This window comes from Suncus etruscus, chromosome 5 (genome assembly GCF_024139225.1).
Source record: "Suncus etruscus isolate mSunEtr1 chromosome 5, mSunEtr1.pri.cur, whole genome shotgun sequence".
In the NCBI taxonomy this organism is placed as follows: domain Eukaryota; kingdom Metazoa; phylum Chordata; class Mammalia; order Eulipotyphla; family Soricidae; genus Suncus; species Suncus etruscus.
Genome location: NC_064852.1, coordinates 6772158 through 6797298, shown reverse-complemented (window position 1 = coordinate 6797298; position 25141 = coordinate 6772158). Strand labels below are relative to the sequence as shown.

Sequence of the window (25141 nt, the reverse complement as noted above, 5' to 3'; positions counted from 1 at the left end):
AGATGTTAGAGATCATACCGGTCGAGTTCTGCTGATTCTACTGAGGAATTGAGGTTTGCAGGGATGTCAGCTATCATTCAAAACACAAGTTTTGGGAGATGTTATTGAGGATGGCTTTAGGCTCCACCTGGATTTTCTCCAATAACTATGAACTTTTTCCTTTTTCCCAAATCTTCACTTACATTTAGTTGAGTTGTGGTTCCCAAGAAATAAGTTCATCTGGAAACGCAGAGGGTGATCCAATTTGAAAAGTTATTATGACAGGCATATTTAAATTCAGAACAGTATGAAAAAAAAAAATCACCCTGGATATGAGAAGAGCCACGAATCTCAAAAGACTTGACTTCTTATAAGAAAAATACCAAAGAAGGTTTGAGAGACTCAGAAGGTGTTGAATAAAAATATAAAATATAAAGCTTAAGTTCCATGTGTTGGGTGAGGCTGCCCCCGGCACCTTGTTTTTAACCCCTCAGGCTAGTGGGCTTGATGAAGCAGGGCAATAAGTTAAAGTTTCATTGGAGTCAGCTTGGTTTTATTCCATGGCCTTTCTCCACCATGAGTCTCTCTACCTAACTCATCTCTCTCTCTCTCTCTTGCTCTCTCAGTCTCTTGCTCTCTCTCTCTCTCTCTCTCTCCCTCTCTCTCTGCTTTTTCTCCATGTGTCTCCTCCCCTCACCCCAAGCCAACACCTTTTATTCTAAAACAACCCCGCCCCATCCCAGATGTGGGCAGGTGTAATAATTCAGGTGGGATTAACATCTCAAAAGAAGGTTAGGGAAACAGGAAGTTGGGAGGAGTGTTTCCTTATGTTTGAGGGGAAGATGGTCTGATGATAGATGCAGTGACTGGAATAGTATTTCTACCATAACAAGGTAAGACAAGTCAAGGGTTCCAAGCACTACCAGTAGTTACATAGGCTCCCCACCTTTAGAGATCTAGGGAGAAATCCACTCTTTAGCTAAAGCTGACATCACCCTCCCTAGTTTCTCAAAATGTATTTATGGTCAAAGTCCACCTCAATATGTCTAGCTCATTATTTCAGTGACTGATAGTACTCTCATATTCTGAGTTCATTCAGAGCATAGACCACCAGGAATCCAGTTTTGAACACAGTACCAATATTTGAACTTCCATACAAGTAGTCAGTTAATGTCTATAGTTACTATGAACATTAAATAAATGTTAATTCCCTCTTCTCTTCCTTTTTCCAAATGATAGAACCCATGCTTTGAACATTCTCTTGTCCACCTACCGGCATTTCTCCTGCCCCCAATGTGAAGTCTATTAAAATAGAAATGTGAGACATGGAGAGCTAGATCAATGGACTGAGTATATAATTTACATTTAGGAAGCCTCGTCTCAATCTCTGGTACTGGATTGTCCCCTGAATATTTCCAGGAGTGAGAAACACTGAGCTAGAGATTAAAGGAGTAACTTAAGTAATGCCATGTGTGACTCTCAAATAAAAACAAAAAAGGGGAAGATACAGAGGTATATTTTTAGACCCAGACATAAGGTAATATGGTGTCAAAGCCACACATGCCAGGTTTGGGTTAAATATAGCTATGAGTTAGCTCTTACTCCATAACCTTCCAACATGTAACACAGCTTCTGTGAACTTCAGAAGTTTCTCTTTGTCATAAGAGGTAAGTGACTTAAGAGGTCAATGCAAGCAATCTGGACAAGAATTGTTTTGGGAAGCACCCTCAATATATAGATCAAGATTTGAATCCAAGAGAAGTGAAAAGTTCTTACTGTCAGTGGTACCTCCAGGAAGAGAACTGTAGGACTCAAACCCGGCACCAACCAGTCCAAAATGGTCGGTCAGTAACTCATAATGCAAACCCCCAGGTCTTCTTCACATGCCAATGAGACTCCCCTAATCTATTCACTGAATGCTAAAACAATTGTTTTTTTGTTTGCATGAAGTCAGCCTTCCTGGAACAGCACACATTCTTGAATTTATCTTGTTTGGGCTTGAGACTCCTTGGGAGGCCCCTAAATCTGTATCTAATACAGTCTCCTGAGTCTCAGCTGGTTTGAGACACTGTGGATTGTAATGCCGGGAGTATGAAAACAAATGCCTTCTGCCCAAATTCTCATCTTTTCAATTACACTTGCTCTCTCTGTTTGCAAGCAGTTCCATTTACAGCCAGACACTTGCAGTCTGGCACTAGTTAAAACCTAGACGATGAGAGGGGAATGAAGGAAGAAGAAGAAAGAGAGGAGAGAGAAAGAAAATGGAGCCACCATCTTTTTGTTTATTTGTTTTACTTAGGGAGCCACAGTCAGTGGTTCTCAAGGGTTATTTTTTTGTTTTGATTTGTTTTGTTTTGGGGCCACACCTGGTGATGTTCAGGGGTTACTCCTGGCTATGTGCTCAGAAATCGCTCCTGGCTTGAGGGACCATATGCGACGCTGGGGATCAAACCTCAGCCTGTCCTAGGATAGCCCGAACAAGGCAGATGTCTTACTGCTTGTGCCACGGCTCAGCCCCTCAAGGGTTACTCTTGGCTCTGTGCTCCTGGCATTTCTTAGGGGACCATATGAGATGCAAGTGATTTAACCCAGGTCAGCAGAGTGCAAGGCCAGCACCCACCCATAGTACTATCTTTCTGCTCCATGGAATCACCAATTCAAACAGGCTTAGAGTTTATCTCCATCCAACCCCTTTGGGGAAAGTTGGAGATATTTATTTTTATAAGTTAGCATTTGAGGATCTGCAGGTGGTTCCTGGAACTTGAACTATGGTGAAACAGATACTTATTTGTATTGGTTTTTTTTTGGGGGGAGGGAGGGAAGAGAGTTGAACTACACCCAGAAGTACTCAGGTCTTACTCCTGATTTCGTGCTCAGGGATCATTCCAGAGAGTATACAGGGAATCATATATGCTGATAGGGATAAAAAAAAAATCAGTCACATACAACAGAAGCCCCTTATCCCTAGCCTTATGAAGGCACCCTGTCCCACTTTTTTTTTTAACAGAATGGTTGCAGTAGGCAGTGGTCCTCAAACTATGGCCCATGGGCCACATATTGTATTTGTATCTGTTTTGTTTCTTCATTGCAAAATAAGATATATGCAGTGTGCATAAGAATTCGTTCATAAGTTTTGTTTTTACTATAGTCAGACCCTCCAATGGTCTGAGGGACAGTGAACTGGCCCCCTGTTTAAAAAGTTTGAGGACCCCTGCCTAGGGTAAAAGAACATCTTAAATAAAAACAACTACTAATCAAGATCTTTGCAATTTATCATTTCAAAAAAAAAATAAAACAAAAAAATGAGGATGTTGAGATCAAGAGAGTTTTTTTTAAGGAAGGCAAAACAGCCAAGACAAAAGACGAGAAGAGGATGAAATAGAGAGATAGAAGTGGGCTGAGAAAACATCTAGAGAAGAAAAATAAGGAGACCAATCATGAAGGCAGGAGGTACGGAGGCAGGAGGAAGCAGGGAGATCCAGTAAGGAGCAAAGACAGGAAAAAGAAAGTGCTGCAGAAGTGAAAGGGTTGATAACAATGCATTCACCCTCTAAGCAAATTACTAAATGCTTTCCCATTTCTGGTTCCCATAAAGTCGATGCTCCTGTCTGAGGTCTCCCATCTTCTAAGAGTAGGCTCAGCTCCATCTACTCCCTGAGTCTCCCTGTATGTGGGAAGACTTCCAGTTGCACTCTCCTTACCACTCCCGAGTCTTGCCAGAAGCATTTCACCTGTAACATCACATCTTGGGGACCAAAGAACTAGCCTAGGGGTTACGGTGCATGACTTACATCAGTGAACCCTGTTCTGATGTGCAACACTAAATGATCCCCCCAAAATTGCCAGGAACAAACCATAATTAGAAGCCCCTGAGCACCACCAAAAGTGGCTAAATCTCTCCACCATCCCCAGTAACCATAAATATATCTCATCTTCAAGAAAATCTTCCTCTCCTCTTCCTGCTCTCCTGTACTCCTGATTGGTTTGAAAGAGCTAATTGTCTGGCCCCCATGACATCCAAACCCATTATTCTTCCAACAGTCAATTTCTCAAAGACCGGAGCTAGATTTAAATCACTTTCCCTCAAAGCCCACCAAAGGGCACAGTCCAACACATGACTGATTGGCAAACGTCCCAGAAGACTAGAAAATACATCTGTCTCCACTGGGGGTTGCTGGTGGGTAACTTCAGCCAGGGACCTTCCCTAGGTCCCCTGGGAGCCTGTCACTTCCCTCCTTCCCAGACTTAGGGTGTACATTAGAGAGGGCAAGGACTCTACCTTGGAAAGATACTTCCAGACTTCCCCCAGAAAGGGCTAAGGGTAGAACTAAGCCTACTGTGGCAAGTGAAAGACTGAAATGAAAGTTAAAAGAAGGAACTTAAGTCAGTGGAACAGGTGGAACAGGCTAGCTCTGTGTCCTGGGCAAGTAAGTCACTTATCACATAAGAACTTCAGTCTCCTTTCTCTGTGCAGGCCCAGGAGATGGTCATCATTATCCTCAGCCCACTCCTGTGAGGAATGGAAAGACAGCTGAGCAACAGAGCATGCCGATGAACATGGAAAAAAGAGCCTCAGTGATACAGGAGTGAGGTTATCTGGACTGTATTCTAACTGATAACAGATTGTGCTAGATTTCAAGGCTCAGGAAAATAGGCAAGAGCTAGTCACTTTTCCTAGTCTTCAGTTCTGTGGAGGGAAGCAGAGAAGCTCAGCTCTACCCAAGGTTTTTGACCAGAGATAAGAACTTCAAATAAAAGAGAAACAGGCAGGGTGCCACTGTGACATTTTCTCTAGTGGGATCAAGGGGAGCTTGAGAAAGCGGATTCCAACTGGTCCTTGGATAGTCGGGGCTTATTAGAGCTGGCCCGACGTGGCATGCGAGGCCATGGTGCATCCTTGCAAACTCTGGCAGAAGCAGATGAGCAGGGTGAGCCTGTGAGGTCTGGGCAGAGGATAGAATAAATGTTCGGGCTGGAGCTACAAGTCTGACATTAATGATGGGAGCAGAACAAGCAATGGGGGATGGAGCGGCCCCATGAAGAGGGGCCAGGATCTCAGTTGATCTGATGCAATAGGGAGGCAAGGCTTTTCAGAGTGCTGTGTATCCAGTACACAAAGGCTCCCAGAGTCCTAAGCATTTACATATACACATACATATGCATATGCATATAGTTGATGTCTGTCTTTCAAGATGCAGCTTTCATTTCCATTTCCAGAGTCAGAGAAAAAAACCATAATGAGGGGCTGATTGAAAGGGAGACAGACATTGCACTCCACAAAGCCAGGGCTCATTTGTGAGCATTAAACCAGGACTCACCCCTAAGCCTCAGCAGATGTAGCAATTCCAAACCAAAATAATAATAATGCTAATAATAATAATAATAATAAAAATAATTTCCATTTTGCAACAGAAGATCATGAAATGAAGGGTTAGTCCCAAGCTCAGCCTCAATAAGCAAGGAGGTAAACCAAGATCTATCATCAGATCTTTCTCTCCAAAGGCAAGGCTTTGGACATGCCTTGTGACCCTCTGAGATAGTGTCAGGCTCTGAAGTAGAGAATTTATTACCGGGGTCGGGAGAGAGCCAGCCAGCATGGCTGAGCGGATGACATAGCCTAACAATAATAATGCTTCCAGACGTCAACTCTCACATCATTCCTTAGTTCTGGGTGATCTCTGCTTTCCTCCTCTTAAATGAAGCTCCCCTTCTGGAGTGAATGGGGGGTGGACACAGCCCATTTATAGCAGGTCCCCCAGTCTCTTAGGGGCGTACTGGAGGGGCCCAACCTTCAGACACACACTCCAGCCTCTTCTGGCCCCAGGGAGAGATTTATCAGTTGAGCGTCAGCCTGGCTGCCCAGAAGCCCGCTATCCAAGGCTGGCAGCTCAGCCTGGGGATTTTAATTAGCTGAGAGAAGGAAGAGTCAAGCCCTCTCAGATGAAAAGAGAAAGAGAGAGAGAGAGAGAGACACCCAGAAGGCTCATAAATCCAGATCCAAGGACCCATTGACTGGAGCCTGGCAGTGGGTGGGGAGGGAGGGGCATGGCAGACTGTCTGGTTTTTGGGGTTTTTTCTTTCTCATGGTTTTGCTCACTGTCTGATCCAGATACTATAGAGAGGATGGAAATCTAGGCCACCTGTTAGACAGATCTGGGGTTCTCATTTCTAGGTCCTTCTGTGCCACTGGGTTGTGGAACAATTGAGGTACTGATGCCAATAGAGGAGCCTGCAGAAAAACACATCCTTAAATCTTCCTTCTGTGTTCCTTAAGGAATTGGCACCTGGGGGACCACTTAGAGACAGGACAGGATGGGGGTTAAGGCATTTGCCTTGTCTGAGGCTGACTGACCTGACCCAGGCTCAAATCCTGGTACCATAAATGATTACCTGAGCACCGCCAGAAGTTACTTTTGGGATCAGATGGCCAGGGCCTATCCACTGCTGGGAGTGCCTCCAAACCAAAATAAATAATTATTTAAAAAATATATATATAACCCAAATTGTCCCATAGACATGATACTTTTCTTTTCTGTGCCCCAGTTTTCTCCATAAAATTCAGCTAAAATCTTGCATTGGTTTTTAAATTTTGTTTGGTCAATACCAGGCAGTGCTCAAGGCTTACTTATCACTCTCTCTCAGGAATCACTCTTCAAATGTTTTAAGCAGAGGGTCAGTACACTGTCCCTCAGACCATTGGAAAGCCAGTCTACAATAAAAATAAAAACTGAACAAATTCCTATGCACACGGCCTATATCTTTTTTGTTGTTGTTGTTGTTGTTTTGTTTTTGGGCCACACCCAGTGATGCTCAGGGGTTCCTCCTGGCTATGCACTCAAAAATTGCTCCTGGCTCGGGGGACCATATGGGGGATCGAACCGCGGTCCATCCTAGGCTAGTGTGGGCAAGGCAGACACCGTATCCCTTGTGCCACTGCACCGGCCCCTGCATATATCTTATTTTGAAATGAAAAAACAAAATGGGAACAAATACAATATGTGGCCCACAGGCCATAGTTTGAGGGCCACTGGCTAGAGTATTATATGGGATACTGAGAGTCAAACCCAGGTTAACTGCATGCAAAGCAAGCAGCCTACCCACTATACTATCCCTCTGCCCCCTTTTCCCAGCTAAAACCTTGTGAGACTCAGAGGTTTAACTGTAATTTATTTCACAACAAGGCACTTGATTGATAATAGGTACTCAATAAATAACAGGCATTTTTTACATTTTCTTTGCCTCTCTCTGGTTCTCAGTTTCCCCATATGTAAAATGCAAATCCGTCTCACATGACAAGGTAATGGACTTCAAATACAATCATTGTGGGCAGTTTTAGTTAGATTTAAGAAGATTTCGACATGAGAAGAAACTACCATATTTCTCATACCATAAAACTCATTTTTCCTTCCCAAAAGATGGGGAAAAGTCTATGCATTTTATAAAGCGAATGCTATATGATCACTGCTGCATCTCTTTTTTTCTATATTAACAAAAAAGCATTTAAATTTTTTTTAATTTTCTGATGTAAACTAAAAAGGTAGGTAAATGTGTTTAACCAACTGTGGACCAGCATAGTATACATATACTTCGGCCTCACACCCAACTGCTGTCTCCTGATGATGTCTCACGTTGTATGTTTTGCTTTAGAATATATATATATATATTTTTTTTGTTTGTTTGTTTGTTTGTTTTCCTCATCTAAAAACCATGTGCATCTTATGGTCAGGGGTGTCTTAGAGAGCGAAAAACACATCTCAATCTGGTGTGAAGTGGGAGGCTGGTGAGGAAAAAGACTGACAAGAGAACCCAGAAGTCAGGGCTGAGCTGACATAGGATACGATTTTGAGAAAGGTGGCATCCATCTGCACGAGAGACAGAATTCTGAGAGACAGAGCACTTGGCTGCCTCTACAGGAAATGAAGGCTGCACAGTGATCTGGCCTCTCCCACATTGGCTAGTTTGCAGCCTCTGCAAAGACACCTGAGAGTGAAACTCCATAGAGGCCTGTCTGCCTGGTAGCTGGCCTATTGTACCCCCAGTCCCTGTCCATGTCCCTGGCCTCTCCCCTGCATGTATTTACACTGGGCTGCCTGGTAACAAACGGCTCGTTACCATGCGGAAGGCGACAGCGGGCGATTAGTGAAATTTGTTACCCATGCGTCTCCGAACAAAATTAAATTAAAAGTGCTGCTTTTGCTGTCAAGATAAGGGCCAAGCTGCTGAGATAATTTTTCACTCTCAAACACTCAATTACCCAGGGAGGCTGGATCAGATACAATCAAAGGAGGGGGGGGAGAAAAGAAGAAGAAACAGCAAAAAAGAGAGAGAAAGAGAGAACAAGAAAAGGGACCTTCAGGAACTGATGTGAGAGTAGCTCTCTCTCTCTCTCTCTCTCTCTCTCTCTCTCTCTCTCTCTCCCTCTCTCTCTCTCTCTTTCTCTCTGGCCAGGGATATTAAAGAGTGTTGTCATGGTAACAAGGCTGGCCCACACGAGGCAGGTAAGTAGGTGTGGACTGTAACTACATCCTGTCACAAAGGAGATGTCCTCCATCCTCTCTGCCCCTGTCTGGTGGCTGATATGTCATTTTTCACTGGAATGATTGCAGTTGTGTTCTAATTGGCCTTGCCTCACTCTTGCTTCCTCCTTCCCAGCTTCCAGGAAAGCTGGATGACCTTTTTACCAGGCAAGTCTAAAAACAATTTTTTTATTTGTTTATTTTTGGGTTGTCTTGAAATCATACTCAGAGATGTTCAGAAATTACTTCTAGTTCTGCATTCAGGAATTTCTCCTGGAAGTGCTTGGAGGAACATTTGGGATGTAGGGGATCTAACTCACTTCAGCTTCATGAAAGGCAAGTGCCTTCCTTACCCACTGTACTATTTCTCCTGTTTCTAAAAACACCACCTTATCTGTTGAAATATTTTGATAATTTTTTTCATCATAATAATGTCCAAATCACTCAGCCTTGCTCTCTGCTCCTGAACATATTTCAATGGAAGGAACTAGACATAGCCAGTGACTTCACCCTTCTCTTTTTCCCTTCCTTTATTATCATTTTCCCTTCTCCTTTTTTCCTTTCTCCCATCCTTCCCTCTTTATCTTTCTTCCCTTCTTCTCTCTTCTTCCTTAATTCTTCTTCCGTTTTTTCTCTTTCCTTATTTCAGCTGACATTACTTTGAGAGCCCACAATATACCAAGCTTCTGTCTATTCTCACTTTACAGTCCCCTACATAGAGAATCATTTTCTCTCTTCTTCTGCCACAACTATAGCATCAACTTAACAAAACTCAGCCTAGATATTTTCTAGGCTAGCTTGCTTACAAGATCCTACAACACCATTCAATTCTCTTTCTTTGGACCAGTAAGAAATTAATTGTTTTTCTATACCACAACCCTTTCTCTACTCTTTAATAAATATCTACCCCAACTAAACTGTGATATCCAGAAGGGCACAGACTGAGTTATATTTATCTCTCTCATTCCCATGGCCCACAAAGCAGAATTTGAGTTTATTTCCATATGAATTGTGAATGGAGTGGTTTACCTTTGATTTACAGGGTGGAATTCATGCTGGTGAATTCTTTTAGAGACTAAGACTTCTTTCCAAACCTTATTTCTAAGGGCTGGTGAGATACTGCAGAAGGTAAGATACCTGCCTTGCATGAAGCCAACTTGTATTTCATCCCCAGAAACCACATATGGTCCCCCAACCACCATCAGAAATGGTCCCTAAGTATAGTCAGGAGTAATTCCTGATTACAGCTGGGTAGAACCCCCCCAACAAAAACAACAACAACAACAACAACAACAACTTCTTATGTATAGATAACATATGCAGTGATTTCTATTCAAATTGTGCATCTTCTGGAAAGTAATCCTGGTTTGTTCTGAAACCTTTGTGAGACAGGAGATATGGGTATGCATGTCCTAGCTAGCTCCGAACCTCTACAACTATATTGCAAGAGACTTACAGTAGTTCATTATACTTTTATGGAAAAAAAAGTAAAAATATTCTGCAGCTAGAATTGCAGAGCCAAGAAGGACATCCTAGAATTATCATCTATGTTGCTGGAAGGAATTTGATTGATGTGGTATTTATTTTCTCCCTGTACTAGGTTGAAAATGCCTTGAGGTCCAAGGCCACCATTCCTGCCCATCTTTGATGTTGTTCCTTAAGGCTATGAGCCCCAATCATGCTACACTGGAAGCCTGTTTATAAAAAATCAAGGGTTTCCCACTGAACCAAAATGAGTAGAATATCAAAGATAAGAACATATTTTAAAAGCCCAAGTACATTTTTCTGTGTACTCAGAGCTGGAAGTACACTAAAATGGAAAAGTAACTTTGGCGTGAAACATCTCTCAAGGACAGAACACAAGGAGATCATTCGGATGGTCCAGGGCTATTTTCACTGGATATTTAGTGTTAAGTTCTCTTGTCTTCTTTCTTTTATTTTTCCTTTTTTGGTAAAGATGAAACACTTTCAGGCCTCCAGGGATCCTGAGACCAGACACACAATAGTTAGAATGAATAATGAGAGAGGATGGACAAAATTTTTCAAGAATTCAAATCAATAGATATAACAGAGCTTTGAGGTCATCTAACCTAGCTACTAAGACACAGTTTCCTTTGGTGCACAGAAGTGGTTGGAACCGATGTCACCATTTATTCGACACTCACCACCTGCCAGGAATTATGCTAAGTGCTTTACTTGTATTATTTCATTTGAACCTCAAAACCATTTTCAGAAGAACTCCTAGAGTGTTACTACACAACTGATAAAAATGGGGCTGTTGGGTTTGAGTGATTGGCCCCAAACCATTCAGCCAGGACTTATAACTTACTGTTTGGCTTCATTGACCAGGCCAGACTTAGAACTCACACACTGGACTATCCCCAGCAAATCAACTCTTCTCAAATTCCTTGAGGAAGTAGGTAGAAAATAAATAAGAAAGCAGACGGAGAAAGAAATATACATGCAAAGGCAATGTATTGCAACCCACCCACATATGCTTTTTAAATGGATTGTTTCTGTTCTGTTCATCCTCAAAAGCCATCACTGTGATTTCTAATTCCACCCTTCTTAAAAACTCATTCTTCACAATTATCCGGCTGCATAATATTCCATCAAGTTGATGCATTGTAATTTAGTGAACCCTTCCCCTATTGTTGGGCATTCTGGCTCGTTCTAATTTTTCAGTATTATAGATTATGCTATAAGAAGTATCCAGGTTTAGTGCGCCATGAAAAATGAGGAATGTCAGGGGAAAAATATGGTTGTGATATAATGTCAAGTAAAAAAAATAGTGCAAATGTGCATGTTGATTACAGTTACAATGATGAAAAAGAATATATATGTAAATGAGGATGGAGAAAAATGAAATGAGCTCTTTAGTCTGGAAGATTCTTTTTCATTTATGGATTCCTATTTTCCTCTAGTTGTAGTCTGTTTTTTTTACATTGGTGGGGAAGAAAATAGAAACATAAAACTAACCCACAACATAGTAAAAACATTCAGCTTTCTAGATGTCCTGAGGGAGGTGAGCTTAGGCGTCAGTGCTCTGACTTCTTACAGAGTTAACAGCCATACAAGGAGGTTCTTAGAGGCAGGAGCCATAACTGTTTGACCCCATGATTCCCCAAAAGACAACACTGCTCCTGGAATCAATAATGTGTGTTAAATGAATGAAAGTATTGCAACTCACAGCTCCAAGAGGTCTTAGAAGTAATGCACTTGAACACTACATCTCCACTGAATACCAATGTTGAGTACCAAGAGAGTTTACTCAAGGTCACTGCCCAATGCTGGAATGTAGTAACCATTGGAAAGGCAAATGGTTGCCAAATCTGTTCAATGGTAGCTCAGAAGGAAAATTCTTCTGGTGGTTCAACACAGAAAAAAATCTTAGTCAGTGCTATGTAACCTAGTCTCTTGTATAGACTTAATGACAGGACTTCATAAAATCCTAGATCTTGCGGTCTCTTAGCAGTTCTAATGGAAGATGTTCAAATTGTGCCATCTGTTCCCTTCCCATAAAGCACCAGGAGTTTGGCCAGTACTTGAGACACTGGGGGAAGGACATTTATGACCCTTAAGTTTCTTTCATTTTTGGCTACACAGGTTCTGATTCTCCCTAGGTAATTTGACCTTACCTGCAAGACCCCGCCCATTCCTGGGAGGGGTCTTGGAAAAGTAGATAAGCCTTTGACCCAGGGGTTTCGGCCCTTTTGGCTTTTGGCTTTCTGGCTTTTGGCTGGCTCTCGCGCGCTTCTGGTCTTTGGCCAGCATGGAGGTGAAAGGAAAGATGGCTGAAAGGAGTTAAGATGCAGGGCTAGCGAAGAATGGCTGTGCTTGAAAGGTTATGAGAGAGGCCACACACATGTGGTGAATAGGGCATGAATAAAGTTGATGCTTCCTGATGCCTGCCTGTGAGTGAGTTCAATACCCGTCGCTTTCCTGGACCCCAGACCCGCCAGTTCATGGGGGATGAAGCCACGTGGCCGGGGCCTAAGGACAAAGGCCTACATCCTTCACCATCCAGCTCCATCTTTAATTATTTGATTCAACACTATACAATATTGCCTTTCTGTGGAAGTATCTTCACTGCAGGAAGATGCCACATTCTTACTGGACCCCTGTAGTTCCTTACCCCATGAACATGCTCTATCTCTTTTCTCTAGAACCCAACACAGAATGGAATAGAATGGGCTGTTACTTCAGTTCTGAGTTAGACTTCAGGACAAAGTTAAAGGTTCTTTTGTTTATTTCCTTTTTTTATTTGTCCTTAAGCATCTAAGGCAGCTAAGCTGGAGTTCATCATATAGGCATTTACCTGGGATAAATTGGGCCTATCCAAAGCCATAGGAAGAGATCAGGCAGGCCTTGAAGGAAGCAAGTCTATATGTAAAAGCCATTCTCTCATGAGATGAAGGGAATCACAGGAATGTAAGTTGCACATGAAGAGGTAGGGAGTCAGGCCTCAAAGAGGCCCATATGGTTGGGAACAGCCAAGACTGAAAGCCCAAGAAAACAGGCACACCCATAAGTCAGCTTTAAGAAACAAATTCTGCCAATGGCCCTGAGCTGGAAGGAGACCTTGAGCCTCAGCAGAGATCAAAACCCTTGACTTGAGTTCCTGCATAAATAACTGGATCATGTCTGGCCATATCTCTGATCTACAGAATTGCTATGATCTAATAGATCCAGTCAGTTTGATTGACTAATGCATATAACACACAGACTCAATGTTCAGCCTCCCAAAGGCTCCCTACTCTCTCTGCTAGCCAAATGTCTCCTGAACTCAGGTTCGGAACATAATGGTTCTATATGGCAGGCCCACAGGTACCTGAAAAGCCGCTATCATAAAGGGATTTTATCTCAGTTTTGTCTGAAGCTATTTCTCTGTCTGAGCTTCTCTCCTGCTATTAAGCCAGAAGTCACAGTTCCTCTTGAGACTGTGGAGAAGGAGGCTCACTTTATCTGCTCTCTTTAAGACAGTTTGTCCTTAAACTCTCCGTCTGAATTCAGGAGTCTCCACACAGCTTCCTGCCACCAGATCTTCTTATCCTATGATTTCTCATCAGGGGAAAAGGATCTTCTGCAGTAAGAAAGAGAGCAATGCTCTCTTATTCCATGATGAATAACCTTGTCAGGTTCAAGGGCACACCCTTGCCTACTTGGACTCGAGCTGCCCCAGTCCCTGTTCATCTCTTCAAAGACACCTCCCCATTTATACTGTCCTCCCTTCCTTTCTTTCAAAGACATTGCCACCATGGGACAGGAGATGCTCATTGATGGGGTTATATGTGCAATGTCCCCCTCCTTCCTGCCTTTTCTGTCTGGCAAGATTCTAAGAGTTCATATTTTTGTTCTATTTATTCTAGTCTTGTTTTTAGTACAGAGTATATATTCTTAAACATTTAACTTCCTATACATTTTTAGAAACAAAATGAATGATCCCTTTGAAAATCTACCTTCTTTAAGCAAATAAACAAAAAATATCATTCTATTAGACCCAAGGTCACTCTTAACCCCGCATATCATTGCAAAACTCCCCAATGGGGTAATATTGCTCACGTTGAGAAACATTGACATGAAGGTGGAAGGATTAGATACAAAGCACAGCAGTGGATTAAACAGATGTCCTTGGCATTCAACCTTTTAGATCTGGGTCTCATCTTTCTTCCCCAGCCTTTGTATTTTGATTTCTAAATCTCCTTCACATCCTTTCTATTCTAGAGACACTTAATTCTGTGGAATCATCATAAAATCCCTATAAAGACCATGTAGCTGTGTGTCTGGGGTGGATGTAGGGCAGTTATGAACTCCATGATCCAGGGGATGAAATTGGACGTTAAAAGTAATGTTGTTGTCCAAGACCACTCAAAAGCTGGATATAGCTGGGGGTTGAATCATGCCTCAAGTGTCATCTTTTTTGATGAGAGTTGGATTCAAGGGGTCCATGGTCCCTGAATATCCCACAGGACCACCATGATGGGTATAGGAATGAGGAAGTGTTGGTGCAGGAGGTAGGAAGCAGAGTCCAATGGTTGAGTGTAAGGAGGGAGGGTTGGGGTAGAATCCTGCTGAGCTTAGTTGAAAAACATGAAAGCAAGAGAGACTGATTATCTCTTCTCGCTAGTGTGAGCAGCTAAAAACGACATGTTTGCTTTATCGCCTTTGGTCTCCCATTTGATTCCTGACAACGTCTCCCTCCCTTCCATGCTGCGCTGTCAGGTGCTGAGCTGCTTGGCATCGCCAGGGAGGAGGAAAACTGAGAACAATTTAAACAACATTTCAGGGACCGTCATGGGCTCGGGGTGGCAGGCTTTTGAAGTTGGCTGGCTCGCTCACTGCATAGAAGGCACCCACATTTGCCAAGCATGCTGAAGGTTTCTGAGAGTTGGATAAAGGGAGAATTTGGGAGGAACCTTGAAAAGGAAATAAAAACACAAAGAAAGGAACCAATAACAAAACGTAATATGTCTTTCCTGTGAGTCTGAGGGAAGGGAGAGAAGAGAGACATCAGGCAGGAGCTTTCTGAGCCCATAACAATATTTGAATACGTAATTTTCTTCTCTGTCATGTATCCTTAAACAGGGCCAATTGCAATCAGTGATGAAAGCAAAGGTTCTGCATTTTGACATCTTTTCAGTGAGAGAAACACAAACTTCCTGCCTCATTCTTCTTATTGGAGACTCTCCCACAATAAAAGTCTGTAAGAGTTACTAGAATATTCTAGGGAAGGGGGATGGGGACTTCCACCTGTTGTGATTACACAAACCAATCCCAGGGGAGAAATGTGATAAGGCGGAAGAAGTGACTATTGAAGCAGGGCTTCCAGGGTATAGTTTTGGAACGATCCAGAATAGGGGTTAAATCTCCATTTTGCAATTTCTGGCTCTTTGACCTTGGAGAAATTTCTGCCCGGTTCCCATCTTATTAATTTTTGTATGTGTGGCAAGGAAAGTGACTGACCACAGCAATATTCATGATGATGGAGTGGAGCTAGGATCAACCACACTCTAAAAAACAGGTGCTGTTTCTCAGATAATGGCTCTTTATTGCCCTGGATTGAGAAGGAGGTACATATATATGTTGGGGATTCATAATGAAGAAGTTAAGAGAGCTTCAGAATAGTGAATCTCACCCCTGAATAAAAATTGGAATCTGTTGGAAGGTATGGCGAGATACAAGGTTAGATCCCCAGTACCCCATCCATATGGTCCTCTGAATCCTGCCAGGAGTGATCTCTGAACACAACCAGATATGGCTCCCCACTCTCCCCCGAAAAAGTTGAATCTGGAGTAATTATATTCCTATCTTACATCACTTGACTCGACCTTTCTATGGCCTATGTCTGTTTTAGATATATAACATATAATTGGAACTAGTTTTTTTTTTTTTTTTTTTTTTTTTTTGGCTTTTGGGCCACAACTGGTGACACTCAGGGGTTACTCCTGGCTATGTGCTCAGAAATTGCTCCTGGCTTGGGGGGCCATATAGGATGCTGGGGAATCGAACCACGGTCAATCCTAGGCTAGTGCGTGCAAGGCAGATGCCTTACCACTTGCACCACTGCTCTGGCCCAGAAGCTAGTTAGCTTTAATGACAGTTCCTCAAGTGATTCTAAAGCTAAGGGAGGCCAGAGATCTACCAAATTCTAACAGCTCTTCCTAATATATAACTGAGGTTACAGACTCTTCAATCAACTCTGCCCCTCCAGCAGGCAGTGGCACCATGTGTGACTGCCAACTACAGGCCCCCCAGTGCCAACTTCTTAGTTAACTGGATCTCATGCTTTTGAGAATATTTGCCTGCCTGAAAACTTGTCCCGAACTTGGTGCATTGTCCTTAGGGGGAAGATTTCGAACTGTACAAGCTATTTCTACAGAATGATCCCTGCACTCCAGCCTGTGACTAAGCCCTTACTTCTTACAGTTCTTGGTGGGGTGTCAGTAAACATTTAACCATGGGCTTTCTGTGAAGGAGGGGAAACTCCAATTCTTTCATTTATGATATTGTTCCTTATGGCCATACCTAATACCAATGTAAATATTCCCTGTATAAACACTCATATCAAAACCCTAAGACCCCAGAATCTTGACATCTCATTATTATATTATAGACTTCCCCAACCATATTTGGACTACCACTCTCTGTAGAAAAAAAATTAAGTTATACAAGGTCCCTCTAGAAACCTGACTCCTTTAAGGAACAAATAGAAAATGGTCCTTCTATTGCATCTGAGGCTATGAGTACTCCAGGATTTTCCTCACCTTGACTCAGGGAGCTGTATCAGGAAACACTACTCAGAAATCCTAAGTGCAAGCTTCTCAGCTGGGGACCCACTGGGACATATTAAACCTCACCATTGTGCACACAATTTAGTTATTGAAGGAACCTAAGAGAGTGGAGCTTCTGCACACCTCGGCATGTAAACCTTCCTTCCAGGATGCACCAAACTTTTCCTGATGGCCTAAAAGGAGATGCAAGGGCAGGGCCAAGGCCTTGATCTGCACGTGGGTGCAAAAAGGGGAATGGAGGAGGGAGAACCTTCTTCAGCCTTCTGCAATGCAAAGTAAGTAAGAGTAAGACAACGTCAGAAGGGCAGACTGCAGAGCCATATCCCCCCCTGAGCACTTAGAAAATAATCCAGACACCCAAAGAGGCATTTGTGGCTTTCCTTCACTTATCACTCAGCTATTCAAAGGTAAGAAGCTGAGATTCCCCTTGGGATTTGGTGTCAGGAATGGAAGACTGGGTACAACCCGGCGGTGCAGCCCACTGCTCAGCAGAGAATGCAGCGAAGCTCAGAGAGTGCAGCAGAGAATAGAGATGAAGTCTGAGAGGGGAATCTGTGACACAGGAGTGGGTGGGAATGTAATGGAAGGGAAAGAGCCAAGGAGGGAGTAACTTAGGAGGAAAGGCACATGCTACCCATAATTTCATGATTTTCAACTTGACCTTGCATGCTGCTTGGTTTTCCCTACCCCCAACTACAGCATTGTTGGTGAGGCCCTGGGGTTTTCAGCAATGCAGGGTCTGAGTAGTACCTCAAGAACTCAAGAACAGGACCAAATGAAATAGTTCAGCTGCCACAAAAGGAATGAGAACTGCTTGGTAGAGTTTCCCTCAACTTCCCCCACAAAACAAAAACAAAAACAACAAAAACAAAAACAAAAAAAAACAAACAAAAACCTGCAGACATGAACAGGAAAATTAGGTGTGGGGTAGTTGAGAAAAAGACACCTAAGATATGGAGAATGGTAACATAAGTCAAAGAGCAGGGGAGAGGAGCCTCTAGTGGGACAGAATTGGGTCTGTTAGGGCAGAAAGAGCTCAGTCAGATAAAGATGTTTCTTGAGCACTAAAGGAGGGAGCCCAACCGGGGGCTCTGGGTGCAGGAAGAAGTTAAGAGTCCATAGATATAAAGGCGGCACCAAAGGCTTCTAGCAGAGAAAGGACATAATCTCCATTTGTATTTCTGCAACTTTGTATTCCAGAGGCTAACTAGGCTGTAGTGTGTGTGTGTGTGTGTGTGTGTGTGTTTTGTGTGTGTATGGGTCCCAGATCAAACCTAGAACCTCATACATACAAGTATGCTACTGCAGAATTATTTTCCAAGTCCTGAGGAGTGGCTTTTTATCATCTTGGAGCAAAGAATGTTTGTCTCAGTGATGAAAATGGTGGTGATGGGGCAGAAATGTTCATTTCCTCACTGAATCTCACAAGGATCTTGAGGAAAAGGCAATACTATACTACACTATTGCTAAGATGAAAACTCCGAGGTTTCTGTTCTGTCAAATGGAACTATCTAGGTCCAGTATACTTTTAGAGCCATCCTTCCGTACTACCCAGGGGTGACTCCATCTCTTGTTGCTCTACATACAAGGATGACAGCTGGTCAGATCTGATTCCCTAGAATCTTCTTAACTCTTCCCATTATGAATCAGTGTAGCACAAGACATGCATGTGTTGGTCAATGGTCCTGTGTGCTCTGGGGCTTCCTCTTTTCCTCCTTTTGTCTGAGATGGGGACAGTGTGCTCATAAGATTATATTTGTTATTTGGTGCTGGAGTGATAGCACAGCATTAAGTTGTTTGCCTTGCATGCTCCCAACAAGGTATGACCCTGGTTCAATTCTCGGCATCCCATATGGTCTCCTGAGCATGCCAGGGGTGACTTCTGAGTGCAGAGCCAGGAGTAACTCCTGTTGAGTGTAGCCCCCAGTTCCCTTCAAAAAGACTATAGTTTGTTCAAAGTGGAAAGGTTACAGAGAAAATCTGTGGCAACTCCAGGACATAAAACCAGTCCTTTAGTCCTTAATAAAAAGACCTGTTGAACTAGCTTTTTTTTTCTTCCTATCTTTCTTTCTTTTTTTATTGGGGGGGGGTCATACTCAGCAGTGCTTAGGGGACATTTCTGGCTCCATGCTCATAAATACCTCCTGCAGGCTCAAGGGACTGTCTGGGATGCCGGGATTCAAACCACTTCCTTCCACATGCGAGGCAAACACTCCACCTCCATGCCATCTCCCCGGCCCTGTGCTAGCATTCTTTGGAAAGGTAACAACCATTGGAAGCCTTGACTCAAGTGTGCAGAGATTTGGAAAACACAGATCAGCTTTTGTTTTTAGGGGCACTCGAGGGGGAATAATTTAGGATTCCCAATACTCATGCATGACAACTGATCATCAGCATAGGATTTTGCCCATGTGGGATACTGATCTCTCTCTATTCATTCCACTGTACTAGATCTTCTCTTCCTTGGCTCTGCTGTCTGGGTTACCTGGCCCTGAGCAGACCCTTAGAGCATCACTGAATCAGCACATTTGCCTGAGAGGAGTAGGGCGATGTAAGAGGAAAATGAGAGAGCCAGGAAGGAGGCATAGAAATAGAGACACAGCCAAAGTCTTTCCAGAAAGAGACTGAAAAATGACATTTTCGTGGCTTAGAAGTGATAGAATAGCAACTGGAGTTGGAGCAGAATTTTGGGTACAGTTCATGACCAGCTGATCCCATAGACATAAGTGAGAACGCACCTCAGGCATCAGTGGCATGACTTGAGGAAAATCACACAAAAAGTCTATGACAGATCTGAGATGCAGCCCCTCATTCCAGCCACTGCTCCTTCCTAGGAGCTGATCTCTACCACAGCTTGTTCATCTGCCTTTCCTCAACTCCAGATACCACAGAGAGCAAAGAGTATTATCTCATAAATTAGGACACACATGTACAGAAGCTCTGGTTCCAAGCAAGATGGTCTGCCAGTGGTTAAACCTAGGCAGACTCCCCCCAGAACCTAAGCTTTTAACATAATTGTATTATTCTCTATTCTCATGGCTCTATAACTAACATGTGCTTTTCTGCCATCAGAACACAGAGTATTGTAGGTACTGACTGATGTGCAATGTACTAAGAAAGAGTAAACAGGGGTCTTAGCCCTTCATTGGGGTCCTCTGGCTCCGACATTTCTGGACACTTAGCTCATTTGGCTGAAGCAGAGGTCTTAGCAGGACCAGGTTTGTTGATTAAAATAAAAATAAAGAGATCCACATGTTGGGTGAGTCCTCCCCCAGAATGGCGCCTCTATTCACTTCAGCCTGTGGGTCTGAAGAAACTGGGTAATCGTGGAGAAATAAGTCACAAGCAGTCAGTTAAAGTTTTATCAGAGTCAGCTTGCTTATTTTTCATGACCCTGTCAGCCATATAATTTTCCTTACATGTGCCTTCTTTGGTAAGCTTTGCTGTCTCTCTCTTTGTCTTTTGCTGCTTCTCGTCTTGCCTTCCCTCCCCCCTCCCCCAGCCAGACTCTTTTATTTTTTTTGTTAGTTTGGTTTTTTTGAGTCACACCCAGTGGCGATCAAGGGTTACTCCTGGCTCTGCACTCAGAAATCGCTCCTGGCAGGCTTGGGGGACCATATGGGATTCCAGGAATTGAACTGTCAGGGGTTGTCTGTCAGGGGTTGACCATGTGCAAGGCAAATCTTACCACTATGCTCCAGCCCTATCTTTTATTATTTATTTTAAACAGCCCACCCCATTTTAGGTGTGGGAAGATCTGATCATCTAGATGGAATCAACATCTCAAAAGAGAACTTAGGTAAAAGGGTATTGGGAGAAGGGTTACACTGGTTCATGCATAAGGCTTGATATATAATACTAGAAGCAGCATTACCACAAATAACCTTGACAACAGTAAATAAGTGTCAGAACTATTTTCCCTGTGATTCTGAAAATACCAAGTGTGGGGTAGGGGGATAATGCATAGAGGGAAAAATAAACTTGCAATTATATCCCTATATTTTCAGCTGTCTTCCTGGTTATGTGCTTATTCCATAGCTTTGGCGTCATCAAATTGACTTTCACTGTGGCAATATTCAAGCTTCATAGACTTTAAAATCATTGCTTGGGTTTGTGTTGCCAATGCCTAGAAGAGTGTAAGACATACTGTGGATGTTTAAGAAATATGTGAGGTGCATTAAGCAGGAAGGGAGGACAAAGGAAAGAAGAAAACAATTCATACAGAAAGGGATGGAGGGTACAGCAAACAGATATAGGGGAAGAGTCAAACAGTAAGGGAGGAGAGATAAAAAGAGAAGACAAAGGAGAGAAGGCAGCCAAGAACAAAGGAAAAGGCAGAACAATAAAAAGAAGAAAACAGAAGGAATGAGGGAAGGAGAGCAGAGAGAAAGTTTCTGAAATAAGAGATAGATATAAAACAAATAAACAATGGTCTGAGTCGCAAGGGATAAGTCACATGCTCATTCATGGCAGTGTAAGGTTACTCCAAAAACCATTGACAACACCCCTGTTCCTACCCTATTGTCAACATATGATGAGTAGCCCAGAGAACTGCCAAAGTGTGGCTTAGAGGATGAGAAATCAAAATAAAACAAACAAACAAAAACAAACCCCCAAAATAAGAAAACAAACTAGAGTAGGAAGGAGGAAGAAAAGTCTTGTGCCAGGAACTAAAGTGAAGGATGGAGACCTCTTAGGAGGAGAAAGGAAACAAAGAAGAGATGGGGCAGGAAACTTTGGATCTGCTGTCTGGAATGCTGGGTGAAGGAGGAAAAGGGTTGGGGGTGCCACTCGCCCAGGCTTCTTGGAGACCCTGGAAACATAGCTCTGGCATTCCGAACTATGTGCTGACCCTGTGCCAAATCATTTATCTAAAATACTCTGGGTTGCACTATTTTTTTAAGTTAAACTCCAATTTATGAGCAGTGCGCTCCATGATGGATGCTTTTCCAATTAGCTGTAAATAGTTCATCCCTGCAAACTTGGCCTTTCTGATTCCAGCCTGGATTTTGCTACATTACATAGGAGCAGGAGAGGAGAAGATGGGTTAAAAATCAGCTACTATACAATAGTCACAAGAACACTGAGGCTGGAAAAAGAATGAGAGGCAGATCACACAACTGGATTGCTCCAATGGCTTCAATCTTCCTCATGTGACATTTCAAGAGAGTCATGCACCTTGCGTGTGTAGAATACCAGAAAAGGTCTGCTTTATCTTTTAAGATAAAATGCTGAAGTTGGTTGGGCTGGGAGTGGAGGTGCAGAAAATAACAAGATCTGAAATAACTTGAACAATTTCTATTATACTTACCCTTTGGATGTACTAGGCATTGTGATACTTTACACACAAATACAGATAGACACAAATACACATACATGCACACACATACAGAAACTTGCATACTTTATTTCCACATTCTGTCTGAAAAACATATGGCCCAAACTACAGTTAAAGGAAAATTATAGGAAGATCACTTATAATCAAATAGAAGTTGTCCTCCAACTTTGTCTGCTCTTTGGTGCATCTTGCTGGATTGAATCAACAGTGGTGTTTGTTTTGTGAGAACCTTTCCTCTCTCTAAGAATTTTCTCAGTCCTTTATGGTTATAGGTGGTCCACAGCCTGAGATATGGTTTGTTTAGCTGGCTTAATACTAACCAAAGTACTCTCTTCTCAGAGTTTAGTTTAACCCAGTGCTTCTCAATTATTTTCTGTCATGCCCCCCTAGGAAGAAAAAAACATTTTTTTGCTCCCCTCATGCGCAACTGTAAATAGTATCTTTATTAAAAAAAATTTAACCTGCAAAACAAAAATATATAAACTAATTTGAGCTGATTTTTTAATTAGAGGTGATGTCTGGATGAATGGCTACAATGAGCACGTTTTGCAATACATAGCTTTTCCCAGCGGGGTTTGAAGCAGGACACAGCAACTCTCAGCTCCAGAGACATAAACGCGGGATTTAGCTTGTTATGACAGTGTTTGCTCAGGTCAAACGCGCCACCCCCCCCCCCGGGGGCCACGCCCCACTATTTGAGAAGCACTGGCTAACCCATTGGATCTCAAAGCAGATTGTGCTATGTTACAAATATTTCCAAATATTGCAGCCTGGGTCCCACCCACAAGGATGGATCTGGCATCACTGCTATGGCTGTGGGCTGGTCCTCAACCATATTATTAGCCATATTAGAAAGAGAATACGGGGTCAGAGAGAAAGTACAGGGTAGGGGGTGTTTGCCTTGAAAATGGCTAACTAGGGTTTGATACCAGTCACTCCCTATCAGATTCTACTGGGAGTTTTCCTTGAGTACAAAGTCCAGTATGAAACCTGAGCACTGCTGGGTGTGGCCTCCATACAAACAAACAAACAAGCACAAAATATATTACACATTTGAAAAGTTCTCCAGTGGTTCAAAAAAGGCAGTTTGAGCATCTTAGGTAATCTAGACTACATCTTTGCGACCAAGTTGTCTGTCAAAGCATGCAATCTTAAACTTACTGCTTTCCCTTTCTCATGAAGCACTCGGGGATGAGGAATCCTATGCCAAGTTCATTGCTAAAATAGTCTCTACTTTTTCTTCAGAGCGTGTTCAACCATCAGAGAGTCTGGACCTCAGCCACCGGGAGGTCCTCCTGGTGAAACTTGGCTCAGAATTTTGACATTTCACCTAGAGTGTCCTTGGAAAAATAATGATGCCTGAATGATGTTTTCCTCTATTGAAGAACATCTAGAAAGTTGTCTGGTGTCCTATTGAGAGGGACCAAGTAAGAACATGCTTTCTGGTTTCAGTATGAAGCAAATATAATTTTCTGAAGTTTGGGTTCTATACCCTCCCAGTTTTACTGATGAGTATCTTTATTTTTTTTAATTTATTTTCTAATAATATTTGAGTTCTCAATGATTAGATTAAGCAAAGAACTGCATAATGCCATATAGCATGAATGACCAGGTACTGAAGAAATTGGATATTAAATAATTTTCCTTCTTATTTCCCTTTCACTGACTCCCTTCGGTTTTTTTAATTCAAAAATATTGTTATTTACTACATCAATATCTGGGAAATCATAGCAACAACTTCAACTGTATGAAGAATGCTTGGCTGTCCTTTATACCTCTTTTGATTTTTAAAATACTTTTATTATTTTATTATTTTTATTTAAACATCCTGGTTACAAGTTTATTCATAATACAGATTTTTTCCACAGATCAAGTTGTTTGTGATAGAGTTACTGTCATACTATAGACAACCTTCATCAGTGGGCATTTTCTGCCACCAATGTACCCAGAATCTCTCTCAACATCCCTGATGTCCTCTCCTCTTCCTGTCTCTAGCCATAAAAATTTCTTCTCTCTTTCTCTCTCTTTGGTTTTTTCTTTCTAGACATTTTGGTTTGCAGTACAGTGCACATTTCCTGCCACAAATGTCCCACACACGTTCCTTTACTTGTCTCTGGGGCAGGCATTTTGGTTCCCCTCTTCTTTTTGATACTGTGGTTTGCACTATTGCTAATTAAGGGGTACCATATATGTCACTTTATACTTGTTTAGCTCTCAGCTCTTGTTCAAAATGATCAGTTTTAACCATCTCTGTCACTGTGGGATATTCACTACCCTAACTGTATTCATCACTCTTTGGCTCAAGCTTCCTACCATGGAATGGTCTTCCTCATTCTCATCTCTCTCATCTCTGGGTATAATTTCATGCTATTTATTATTTTTCATATTCCCCACCAATGAGTGAGGTTATTCTATGTCTTTCCTTTTCCCTCTGCCTCATTTCACTTAGCATAGTAATCTCCATATCATCTATGAATAAGCAAATTTCATGACTTCATTTTCCCTAACAGCTGCTTAGTATTCCATTGTGTAGATGTACCACAGTTTCTTTAGCCAGTCTTCTGTTCTCAGGCACTTGGGTTAGTATTGCTGGATCAAATGGAAACTAAAAACCTAGTTTTTTTTTTCTTTTTGAGGAATATAATTCTCCAAAAAGGTTGGACCAGTCTCTATTCCCACCAGCAGTAACTGTTTTATTTTTATTTCTTGTTTAGGACTTCATAAAAAGAGAAAATACTGCATATATTTAAAAAAAAAGTCATTAGGACAGGGCTCCCTGCATTGCCCTTTGATTGTGAGGTGAAAGGAGAGGATGCTCCACATCCTGACTTCAATGTAAGATATGCAGATTCCAGGATCTTTAATACAGAAACATGATACCAACAACAGAGACTGTGTGAAAAATAAAAGTGTGTTGGCACTACAGACAATGTATTGGATTGGACGATCTAGCTTGCCTGGAGCCTAGACTTGGTCTTGTGCCAGGAAACTTCAGGGGTCTGGTCTCTTTGTACTTA

The 25141-nt window shown here is 42.4% G+C and overlaps 1 protein-coding gene across 3 annotated transcripts in view; it reads right to left on the bottom strand.

Annotated features, from left to right (window-relative positions):
- The window catches only part of ASTN2 (astrotactin 2), a 1116661-nt gene that overhangs the window by 717053 nt on the left and 374467 nt on the right, over positions 1 to 25141 (bottom strand). The gene's annotated exons all lie outside the window — the stretch shown is intronic.